The sequence below is a fragment of the Poecilia latipinna genome, unplaced genomic scaffold, assembly GCF_001443285.1.
Source record: "Poecilia latipinna isolate Pla-1442-1.1 unplaced genomic scaffold, P_latipinna-1.0 Scaffold1012, whole genome shotgun sequence".
NCBI lineage: Eukaryota > Metazoa > Chordata > Actinopteri > Cyprinodontiformes > Poeciliidae > Poecilia > Poecilia latipinna.
Window position 1 is genome coordinate 460,269 of NW_015113628.1, and position 12,604 is coordinate 472,872.

General features: G+C 40.5%; 1 protein-coding gene across 1 annotated transcript in view; it reads right to left on the bottom strand.

The window, feature by feature from the left end:
• ca10a (carbonic anhydrase Xa) overlaps positions 1-12,604 on the bottom strand; it is a 267,244-nt gene that overhangs the window by 202,552 nt on the left and 52,088 nt on the right. The window lies entirely within an intron of this gene.

Genomic DNA, 12,604 nt, shown 5'->3' on the forward strand with positions numbered 1-12,604 from the left:
CTGGCCCCCCCCGCAGCTCCACAGTTTCAAAAACCACCCCCCCCCCCCCCTCGACAGACCGGCCCCCAGCCACAAAAGGGAACACTTATGTGGCCCTCGCAGGAAAAAGTTTGGGGACCCCTGTCCTAAAGACTAAGCCGAAAAACTTTTTTTTTTTTTGATTCAATCGTTTTGCACTTTTCACAAAATGTGAAAACTGAAGATGTATATGAAAACAAATTAAAAGGTGGATAGATATGTACCTGCCCTTTTCATTTGTATCTGTGGTCTGCTCTGTTGCATTTGAAAAAAAAAAAAAGAGTCAAAATTAATTTGCACCGTTTTGCATTTTGATTACAGATAGAGCGCAAAGCTGCATATATAATCAAAACAACCACAGAGGGTCGTCCCGACGGTCAGGGAGATCCGTCACGCCTGAGTAAGCGCACCGCCACGTCGACTGAAAGCATACGTAAAAGTGAAAGTCTGGCTTGAAGACATTCCACATTAATTGGAAACACTGTAAGGTACTTTGAAATTTAGCAGCACGGACCAAGATAAACACAAAACAGAGGGTAAAACCCGAGGTGCAGCCTTTCAAATACCTTATTGATTTTATCCCTGAGATGTTTCACATTTGGAAATGTTGCTCGAGATATTCCTGAGGAGATGCATATGAAAACACGACTCATTCCCAATTCCCAGATCTTCTAAAGCTTCTCAAACAGTAGAGTCCTTCATAACTACTGACATCCCTGACAAGATGTGTACAAATCTGGAAGAAATGCAAAGATTCAGTAGCATGTTCTCTCTAAAACACCACAATATTTTTCTTTGTCAAAGGCTGGCAGCTAAAGAATTTTTTTAACTGCTAACAAAACCCATATATATATATATATTTTTAATAATATAATTCTTACATATTTTTATGAACCACGAAGGTTAGTGCTTTAAGTTCGACATATTTGGGACACTTCTGAAGGTGATTGTTCTCGAGTTGTGTTGGCAGAGATGAATAAACTTTTTTTTATTTGTCCTTCCTGATAACACTCAAATTCTAAAGAGCCTTCAACATTTTGAAATCACGCGGCAACTGTTCTTTTTTTTTTCTTTCTTATTTTTGTTTGTTACTTGCTAGAGGCAAAACAAGATGACAGAGAAAATACGGTTTGGAAGAACTGGAGATAAAGATGGTGACCAAAGGAGTCTGGATCTATAGTTCAGAATCTAAAACCACGTCAGCATGCCTGTTTGTCCCAGAAGACGCATCGTCATGGCATCACTTTACTAGAAATGTATTTATTTATTTCAAACAGGTTTTAAAAAATACAGAAATCAGTGGGACAGCAGGATTCACTGTGTGATTAGTTCAACCAATAATTATTGAAAACAAGTAAACTGCTTATCTGACCAATGACGGGACAAGTTGATTCTTCTATAAACACAGCAAAACATCACCATTCAGGTAAAAGCAACGTACTTGGTCATGATGCAGCAGGACGCTGAGAATATCGCACAACTCATTTCAAGTAAATATTAGCAGCGTATCGTACGTCAAAGACAGGGCATGACCTGATGTTTCCCCAAATCTTAGTTGTTTAATCTCATTTAAACCCACCTAATGGTTTTTTCCCCCAATTTCCATGCCGTACAGCTACAGTATTTGCTTACAATGACTCAGCTGTTCTTATTGACACAGAATATGCCTGTTCTGGCCCAGTCTCTCCCATCTTCACTGTGATCCATTACTTACATTATTTTTTAGAGTGCATTTCATTAAAATTCCTACCTCATCCACTCCAACTGTTGCCTGCTGCTCTATGCATGCGAGTGCTTACAAGACCATGCATCATAAAAGAGAAGTAGGAATTGGCTAAAAGTGACATCGTCAAGTCACGGCTCTGAAACAGCCGGACATTTTCATCTTTCTGGAAACCGAGGAGCAAAAAAATGGACAAATTACAGCGTGGTGGACTCAGTTCAGCTGGGGGGGTTTATTAATCGTCTTACAAATAAATACATGGCGATTCCACTGTTGATGTTGGTTGTAACCCCTCCACCACCTGGCTCCTCTCTATTGTTTCTCTGGCGACACTCAGATTAAAGGTGATTTGAAGTAAAGCACCACACTGCCCCCTTGCTCAAATACAGAAAGAAAACTTATTTTTAAGTGTCAAGTTGACAATTAAATGCAGTTATGTTGCATATTTTATCATGCACACCCCGACTTGGTGAGTAAAAAAATATATATTTACTACATATCAGAGCATTAGATCTGGATTTCTGAATAAAGGCTGCACACACTCAGCCCTCGCCTTGCATCCAGATTTTATCTGTGGATGAAACATTTTGTCAGTAATGTTATCAGACATGCTGCAGGAGCCCTGAGTATACTAATGTACACCCCCATTAGAATAAAAAAAAAAAAAAAAAAAAAGGCACCTCAACAAAGAGATATGAACTGAGGTGAGAGAGTGTTACATCATGTCACATCATCCATGATGTGTTGGAGGCCGTCTCTTCAGGCAGCGTGGGAGTGAGAACAGGGAGAACAGAGTCTTTTGCTGTTCATTAATTTGGTAACTGTAGTCTGGCTAAAGCAGGCAGGGAAGTTGATCGTTACGCTGATTTGGTTCTCTTAAAAAGTCTGAAAGAAAGCTACAAATGTGGTCAGGGAAGGAGGTTTTTTTTCTTATATATCCAGGAAACTACCAAAGACTTATTTCTAGCTCACTTTTTTTTCCTTCCCTGAATGGTTGGGACAATCCACTAAGGGCTTTCGTGTCAGCTGTCTCTTCCTGCTTGCTAGCAGCTGGAGCTCCTGGCACGTTTCGGATTTGCCCTACAAACAGTGGCATGCTGATCCTTGCGAGTTGCGCCCATACTTCTAGAAACAGACGCAGAGACGGTGACGGGGAAGCGGTTTCCTTTGGAGCTGCAGCATTCCCACGATCGGGCTGTGGCTCTGCCACCGTTCGTGGTGCGAATGAGATGCACGCATGAAAGAACACGGCTTTTCTCTGCTGCCACCAACTCAACGTAAGGGTGAGGACGAATGGTGTGAAGATGAGAACGAGCAGCAAAAAGCTTTTACACAAAAGAGCCATGAAAACATATGCCCAGAAAGTATTCTGGGTCCTGAAGCAGCAAAACATCCCAAGACATCAGGCTGCCACCATGTTTGAATGTATTATGCAGGATGTTATGAGGGACATTGGTTCAAGAAAAATCTACTTTGGTCTCGCCAGTCCTCTCAGAAAACTTTCCTTTAAGTACTATAAATAATCAAGAATTATTCATTATTTGTGTTCTTTTAGGTCCGCATTGGTTTGGGAACTGGGAATTTACCGTTTACAAACTCAAACCACAACCGAGTAAGTATTCATCTCTTGGGTATTATCGGGACATAATGACATTGTGTGAAACTTAAGCATTTACACATAAACTGAGAAGGAGTTGCGGTTTAAAACGTGTCTTGCTGTAGCTTAACCTAAGACGCTTTTTGTTGAGAAACAACGTTTTTCTGACCCGACTGACAAAATTCCCAAAATTTGGCTCCATTATATTTGACTGGATTCTTTTCCGACATTTTGAATCAGTCGCTCTTGGAGTAACTTTGGTCGGCCAGCGACTCCTGGAATGGTGTGTCACTGTCTCACATTTTCAAAACTTATTTTCTCATTTGTTCTTAGATTCATTTAGATATGAATTATTTTGAGATTTCTTAACCTGCCTTATGTTAGCTTTAGCCAAGAACGTAGTTTTGTGTATTCCGTTATTTGGGGACGCATTTTTGAATTGGGGACAGATGTACAATGTAAACAGAACCAGATTGAGACAACTTGTGTGTATCAAAAAGTAGACTCAACTCTAAGCCTGATGGCGCAGAGAGGACAGCAGCTGTGCAGATCTGGGTTGTGATTGAAATCCTGGGTGACTTTAATGTTTCGCTGCATGACTGACACCGAGCTCAGCAGCGTACGCCGTAGACGCGTACACACATCCGACGTTGTTGACTCTAGCCTTTTGGTTCGAGGGTTGAGTTCTGGAAATAGAGACCCTGTGCTGAGCTCCCGAGAAAGATGCCTCGCAGACAGTTAGTTGCTTTTTGAAGAAAATCATGTGTGAAGAGAATAAGGTACCTCTGCCAAATCTCATTAAGGCATCTACAAATCTGTCTGGCCTTAAAACTCCTATTATGCCACCATCACAACGGGGGTCATTCTGTGGAAGGAACTGAAAATGTCCTAATTTTAGCACCGTCACGGGTCATTTAGAGAGTTTTATGAAAAATATCCACACGCGCTTCGCACTTTCCCAGGTTGTGTCACAGTAAAAGCTACGACTTTAACTTGTTTACCTTGGATTTTGTGTGAGAGGTCGAAGTAAAGTAGTGAATCATTTAAAAATAATTACAAAATAATCCGTGTGTAAATCAAATGATGGTGTGAAACAGAAATGTCATCGAGCTCGTCAGTACCAGTCCTCTGCCCGTAAATAATCTAAAATATTATTACTTGGGTGTTTTGTTCTTTTGTTAATCTGGGTTAAGGGCTAAAAAAAAATGAAAAAAGAAAAAAACTTAATTTGTACACTTAATGAAACACATTTGGTCCAAAATTTTACTCTTAAACCTACAGAAACTATGACTACTCCGTCTCATAAATGGGATCCTCCTCTCATTTCAAATGAAATCTTACGGTTCCATCAAAGCGTTTTTCACTCCTCAGCTTCCAATTTCCTTCCCTCCCTCATAAAAAGGATCAATGAGCCGGATAATCGTTGCTGCTTCTTGTGGTGCTCATTCATATTTTTGTTGGATGTTTACCCCCCTAATTTCTGAATTTTGTGACGCTGGTTATTTTGTCCTTCGGTTTCTGCTTTATTCCTATTTAATACACCGTCTGGAAACCCGCTACAGTTTAGGTACAAATTAATGACATGTATTTTGTGAATAAAGATGGATCCAATCCACCGATTCACAACCAGGGCATAAAACTGATCAGAAATATTAAGACTAGAAAGACAATGAGCGAAAAAGCACTGAAAAATAAAATAATATTAATAAAGAAAAAACAAGAGAGAGATGATTGTGAATTTTACTGCATGGAAGGACATAAAAAAAATAACCAAAGATGTTTGGAAATTTGAACTTTTTTATGTTTATACAGCTATTTTGCATAATTCAAGACCAGATCTCTACTGCTACTGAAATGACAGGAAAAAAATCTTTTTCTTAACTCCGCCTGTCCAAACTACACTTCTGTCAGCCGGTGAAGTAAAGCTACACACTGAACAGAATCACTAGCAACATGTTTTCTTTGTTTTCTTGCTGGTTCATCTATATTGATGGAGTTTGTCCAGTAGACTTCATGGATGAGATCCACACAGAATCCAAACAAATGCATCATTACAGGATCCAATTATAAGTTGGGAGGACAGTGTGGAATGTTATAGATATATACATTATAAATTTGGAACAATGTGCGATGCAGGGTTCAACCCCAGCAGCCAAATAACAGTGTCTATAGCTGGAAGTGTGGAGTAGGTTTCTGTGGTAAAGTTCTGATCAGTCAGTAAGTCACCTCCAGTAAATAAAAATGAATAACTTCAGTTTTGAAAGAAAATTAGCAAGAAACTGGATCAAAACTAGTCCAAGATGTTATAACTTCTGTTTCTTACAATTTTTTTGTCGGAAATAGTTACTCCGATCAAGTTTACTTCACTAGATTTGTTATTAATATGCATTTCAGGAGGTTCAACTTAGCCACTGGAATAAATAGATCCAACTTACTACCCAAATAACTATCTGATGTAAAAGCCAAGCCAGAGAAAGGATGTGGTGTTCTGGATATCTTAGCCTTAACACTGAAACAATCAGTCGTGGTTCCATTTCAATGCTTCATGAACATCAGTGCCATGGATGTGATTGAAATTTAATTAGTTGTAAAATTCAGTGATCTAAAACACTCATTTTCTTTTGAATTATCTACTCCACACTGAAGCTGAATTTTTTTTCTTCAAAGTAGTAGCTCAGGTTGACTAATTCGACATCCGCTGGAGGAACTGCTCTCTCAACAGCTCTCCCCTAAAACGAACGCTGCCACGGGCCGACAGGAAGGCCCGGTCTCTCTTTCGCTGCAAACACAATCGAATGAAAAAACGCCTAGATTGTGAGAGAAAACGCACACTGCTACGTCAGCGGGTTATTTTCTAAAGAAATAAATGCAATGATATTTCGAAGCGTGGAGCCGTTTGTGGAAAGATAAAAAAAAATAAAAAATAAGCTTTGTCTGAGATTTAGCCTAAAAAGATTGCAATTATAATCTTAATTATGATGGAAAATAACCAAATTTAGACCTCCTTATGCGAGTCATGTTTATAGTATGAACTGCCCCACATGTTTGCATATCTCTGGTTCTCTTCCATCAACTAGCATTGCGGCTTCACAGCGTTGTTCATAAGTGATTCTAACCGTTTCCCCCCAAAGTCTCTAAATTGTTCGCTCATTACATGTTCTGCCAGGCATTTTCTGCCCCCGCATCCCCCCCTCCCCCTCTCTAACCCGAGTGTCTGGTGGTAAAAATATCTCCCTTCATAATATCATCACTCAATGTTAAACACACAACATAGGCAGCCAGGTTGGGTTTTCCTGTCTCACATCCCGCCTTTCTCCCACAACAATAAACAGTCTACAACTTCATTTGTTCCGTACAAATTAAATCTATTCTCGACTCACCTCCAGGGACTATTGAGTGAAATCATACAGTATGGGACGGTGACAAACAACAGCAAGGCTTTATTTGACATGACTGGGCCTAATTAGAGCCAACTAGGCTGTGACTTAGGACTGAAAGGAGTGTATCACGTCTTTATGCAACACATCTAGCCTGGCAGGCCAAATCATTTTGCTTAAAGTGAGTTGAAGAAAGGCTTTTAAAAAGCCTCCTTCACTAAGGATTAGCAGCGTTTTGTTATCTGAAGCACATGTACAGCACATCTGCTTTTCTCATTAACAAAATAAAGAAGAAGGGGAAAAAAAAAAAAAACGCAGTAGCTTAAAATGCACTTCAAATCTCCTTATGCTGCTGGTGCCTAATTACCAGGCTGGAGCTGGTGTATTAGATTCGTCTGTGATGTATCCATGTTGGCACATGGATATTTTAATTATTGTGAGCTATTTGAGCAGATTATCTGCAGTGTCATGTGCTCCCAAGGCTGCAGGCAGATGAAACGTCAGTGGAACTCTAATCGGAAATCTCTGTCCGGAAAGCCTTTTGCATCATCTGGGCTTTGATACTTTTGTTTATCCTCCTAGCTTACTCATTTCTGCAGCATCTCCAGAACACAGACTGATAAAAACAAAAAAAAAAGAAGAAAAGTGAAGAAAGAAAAACAGCAGAGCCAGAACTCAACGCGCAGGTCTGTTTCTCCTCGGCTTCCGGTGTCCTAAGAAGAACTTAAAGCACCGGCATCATGCTGTGCGTCTGAGGCTGGGGGCAACCCTGGAGGCTGATCCTGAGTAGACACAGAAGGTATTCCCAGTCTTCCCCTCAGGAAGCGAGCCACCCGGTCGCACTCAGGAAGACACAACAAAGCTCTCAGCCAAAAATCGAATGTCATCTTCTCTGTCGTCCTGTAATCTCCAGATGAGGTCAACCATCATCTGGTGATGATGGTTGACCTCTACTTGAGGTTGAGGTCTACTTTTGGAGGATTTCTGCAAAGAAGCTAAATCTGTACGGGGTGCACTTTATATCTCTCACGTTTCCAAATCGGAATTGTCCTTCCGCCGGCACTACACCGCTATCAGCATACATGCATAGGCATCAGTTTGCTGCAGTAAAACACTGACTCGGTTTTAGCTTGCCTCGGTCTGACAGAGGACAAACTTTTTCCTGCTCCAGTCGGTCAAATTAGGAGACGCTTTTCATAAATACCGCAGAGATGCTCTTATTTTCCATTGATGTACTGTGTAAAAACACCTGAAAGTAACATATTCTCAGTATTTGGCCCCATTTTCTTTCAGAACTGCCTAGCATATGTACAAGAAGGCGTGACATTTATCTTTTTCTGAACCGACAGATGACACAGCAGCACAGTGAACCTACAGCCTTGTTGACAAAAAAAAAAAGAAAGATCAATAATTTGGTCTTTTGTCGTTGCACATTTTCATTTTGGAGGCAGCCATCATCAGAAGACGGAGGCAATGACATCTTAAAGGGGTGGGCACTGGCATTCAGCCTAGTACTAAAGAACCCAGAGAGGGCCAATTAAACACATTCTGACAAATTCTTGCTGGACTTGAGACAAATAATACCAGGAATCATTTTGCAGTATTACTGAGAAACAATTCGTGAGTCAGTGTGAATTGAACTCTCCAGACCGACAGGTAGGGCGCCACATGTGGGCCACTGTTTCCAGTAACGACGTGTTGTACATTCATAGCTGATTCTATGGCTGCCCTGGGTGTAAGCAGCGGATATTTGAACTACTGCTGCCTATAACCTGACGTCAGTCTACCCGTTTGTCGATGCAACTCCTGCTCACTACGTTATTTTTTTCCCCAGAACTTTTCTGTTCTCCACATCAGAAGATTCTGAAATATCCAGACCAGTCCATCTGACATAAGCAGCCACTTACACTTCACCTCAGAGTGTTTGGCAGATTTAATGTGTGTGCCAACAAGCACCTGGACAAATGTGCATATGTGGCATTGAGGGCACATTTTCAGTGCACCCTTCTGCAATTTACAGAAGCCTGGAGGACTCCATTACTCCATGTGCTGTAAATCACCTGCTGTTACATCGGTACCTTTGAGCCATAACCAAGTTGTGTAGATCTTATATTTCCATTCTCTGATTTACATGGACTGGTTAAAGGAGACAGTGGGTGGCTGTCTAAATATTCTGCATGCAAGGTGGTGGCACCTCTCGAACGGACTTCAAAGAACACAAGTGACAGGATCAAGTGTGCATCGCTGTGTTAAAAGCCGTTCCCGGCTGCACTCGAAATAGTGAGTCCCGACTACTAGACACCGAAGACGCCTTGCGGCTCCATTAACGGCCCTACGGGAACCTGAGAGAGTTTTGTTGGGGTCATGTTTGTCTTTTTGTGCAAACACAAAAGTTTGCAGTGTAAAAATGCCCATCCCTTTGGGGTTTAATGATACCACAGTGACCCAGGGTTGGGACAAATGGGTGCATGAGGATACATGATCGCACTGGGCTTTCTGCACTGCGTGTGAGAGAAACCTTCAACGTGCCAGACGGATACGTGATGCAAGAACCCGACCGTATAACCTGAGTCCTTAACATTTCAGTTAGGTGCTACTAAGTATGTCTACCTAAAGCATCTGTAAGGCTTCATGTTTGTCTTGTTCAAGTTATTTTTAAACAGCACTATTATTATTGGATATGCAGGCTTTTCTTGTTTGTTCGTTTGTTTTTCTTTTTCCTTTTTTTTAAAAGAAATTTCCTCCGACTTGGCATATATACGATATGATAGCTGTGATTTGGTTTTAGCCAACACTAAGGCACCTTGCTTTTCATGCCTTTTGTTAACTTGTTCAGCAATGGGAGCGTAGCATACAATTCACATCTACGGGTAGACTGATTGAAATGGTGCATAATCAATAAAAAGTCTAATCTTTCAGTAAATTCATAGAAACCATGAACGTCAACATCGCTTCCAAATGTCTGGCCTGAAATATACATACCCATCTCTGGTCTACACTTTCACCTATCTGCTCTCAAATCAGATCGCTTCTCCTAGGTGCTTGTATCACAATGCTTGTTCAGTGAGAAGTATGTTTATTTTTAGACGGATGCAATGTGCATGAGCAGGGCTTTCTGTGTGGAGATAAGTCTCAGTTTTGATGATGTAGAACAGCTTTTCATGGAGGACAAACTACATGACAAGCTGCTAAGCAGGCAGCCAGCTGGCCTCGCTGCCCAAGTGAGAATGAACAAAAAGTAGAGGAGGACGCCAAGGTTGGGCAGGAGAGCTGTTGGTTAGAGATACCCTGCCTCAAACTGCTGGCACTGTTGCTTTTTCACGTTAAGGTTTGTCCCTTGGATAAAAGGATGTTTTTTTATTCACATGATGTTTAATTCACTCCGTTAAGTACATGCACAATGCATCCAGCAGTCAGCTGTCATGGAGACTTAACTCAGCCTATTGAACAGACATCGCTGACCAAAGAGTTGCACATCAGAGGGACTTGCACCGATTTCCTTTGGATACAACTGCTGGAAATATAAAATGTGACCTTCAAAATTGCTACCATCTTCATCATTTTATAGTTTAAACAGAGGGTTGGTATCCTCCTCTTACTGGGACTGTGTGGGGGATCGACTGACCGCTACTGATCCCCGAATGCATTTTCATCTCAAGCGGGGTGATCCAAACACATCGGTTTACATTATCACAATATGTAATAACGACAGCTGTTAAAAGCCAGTGGGCACGACATAAAATGCTCCGTTTCTCTTGGAAGTGCATGTTTTTAACATGCATTTGCTTAAAAACTGCATAAATCTCAAATGCCATCTGCTTTTCACATTACACTTTTTTAATGGACGTACAAGACAACAACTTACATGAACTCCAAAGAAACAACCCAGACCTTGATGCGATTCTCTATTTAGTAGTACAGCAGATTATTTTATTTCTCATAAAGTGAAATGTTAGGCTTATAAGAGAGTTCACTGACAATATTTCTATGTTTAGTAGATTAAAATGAACTTCAAGGTCCTGTGCTTCAACTAGTCTTAAAGGTTTCTATAAAACTATATAAAGAAAATGTCTAAAAAAGTTTTTTGTTGGATGTAATTTAAGATATTTGCCCCCCATTCATCGTAGAAGTTACCATCCTGGCTCATCTTACTTTCCATTGCAGCAACAAGTAGTCATATGGCCTTGAAAACCGAAAAAAGAGGAAGATTTCTTAACAGTATGTCTACATACTTGAAATTGTAGAAAACATCCAATTATTTCCCCACTGAGGGACTCCTCTTCAAACCTCATGTTTTTTGCATTTTCAGGCTTCAAAGGCTTTTTTATGGTAATATGTGTTGTTGAATGGGAGTCGCAGTGAGACGGTCAGGATCGCGGCTCTGTCGTCTGCAGAGCAGTGGGTGTGAACGTCCTCTTTTGGCTGGGAAGTCGAATTCGTCTCGACCTCTCCCAAAAGCAAATTGAAAATTGGTATTTTGTTTTGAAACCTTTGGCATGGGTCCCTTTTTTAAATTCATCACTGTTGAAGCGGTACACAGAAATGGGGAGATAAAAATGAGAGTTAAAAGCTTGAGACGAGGCAGTGGTCGGCAACCGAATTCTGATTAATGACTTTTACGCCAAAACGGTTTCATGTTATCTGCTTCCTCGAAGAGTTTTCCGTTTAGGATGCTGCTGGTAAACTTTACAAATATGATGAAATTGCTTCCAGGTCTATCTAGATCACAACCAGATAGGCTTTGATTTGAATTTCTCAGCGAAAACTGAACTACTTTTCACTTTTTTTTCTTTTTTTTTTTTTGATCACTTGGATGCAGTCAATTATAGCCTCAGACCCACAAGGAGGGTGGTTTGGGTACATTTTGACATAGAAGAAGACTATAGATACAATACTTACTGACCCAAGAAAATACAAAATGTGTTTTATTTGCTAAATGTTGATTCATTTAATCAACATTTAAAGAATCTGTTGTGCCACCTTTGAACATCAAGCATTTGTTAACTGGCAGTGAGTGTTTTACATCTTTGTGGGGCACTCTTTTGTAGAAACTCTTGAAAAACTGTTCATTTTAGCTCAATTATGAGATTTGGCCAAAAGGCCTTTGGCAGAACCTCAAAGAGAAACAGGAAGAAGCCGTTTACTCCAGGTTGCCAAATCGTAAAAATAGTTACTCTAATGGATAAGAACAGGCTGCATCCTGTCCTTTGTGGGGTAGGAGAGAGCACTTTACAAATGTTTTTAATCCAAATTAATTTCCCTATGTCCATCTCTAATTAGGCAGACCCCACATCCTGATTAAGCCTCTTCATATTCTGGTCACATAAAAAAGTAAACATTGCAAGAGTGTCTCTGCTTATGTCACAGAAGAACTCATGATTAAGCCATTAGAATGTTGCTATAATTCAGCCATGCAGACTCTAATCAAATAAGAATTAAACAGATGTGAAGTTGATCTGTCTGAAAACTGGTAATCAGACAGGAAGCATGTCCTGGCATACAGCTGATGTCTTAGCGGTGCAGAGAACCTTGTGACAGAACAACTCAATCTTTGAGCTGCTCATAATAGCGCCGGAAGACGTGGTCAAGGATAAAATATGAATATGAAAACTGAAAAAAAAAAAAAAGTAAAATCAGAAAAACCAAGCAAACTGTTGAAATATGAGCCATGTGAAATGGCTTCATTAGAGAGGGATTAAAGAGCTGCATCATTCAGCTGAATCTATCAATCTTGTCTCATGGCACCTTTCTCTCGAGCCGATTGTGATGGATGTCTTGATAATAGTGTGTTCTGACAGATGGTCCCGGCAAGCGGACCGTTAAATAGTGATACGAAAATACCCAGCAAAAAAAAAAAAAAAGACTCATGCACAGTGGTCGCTACAGTGG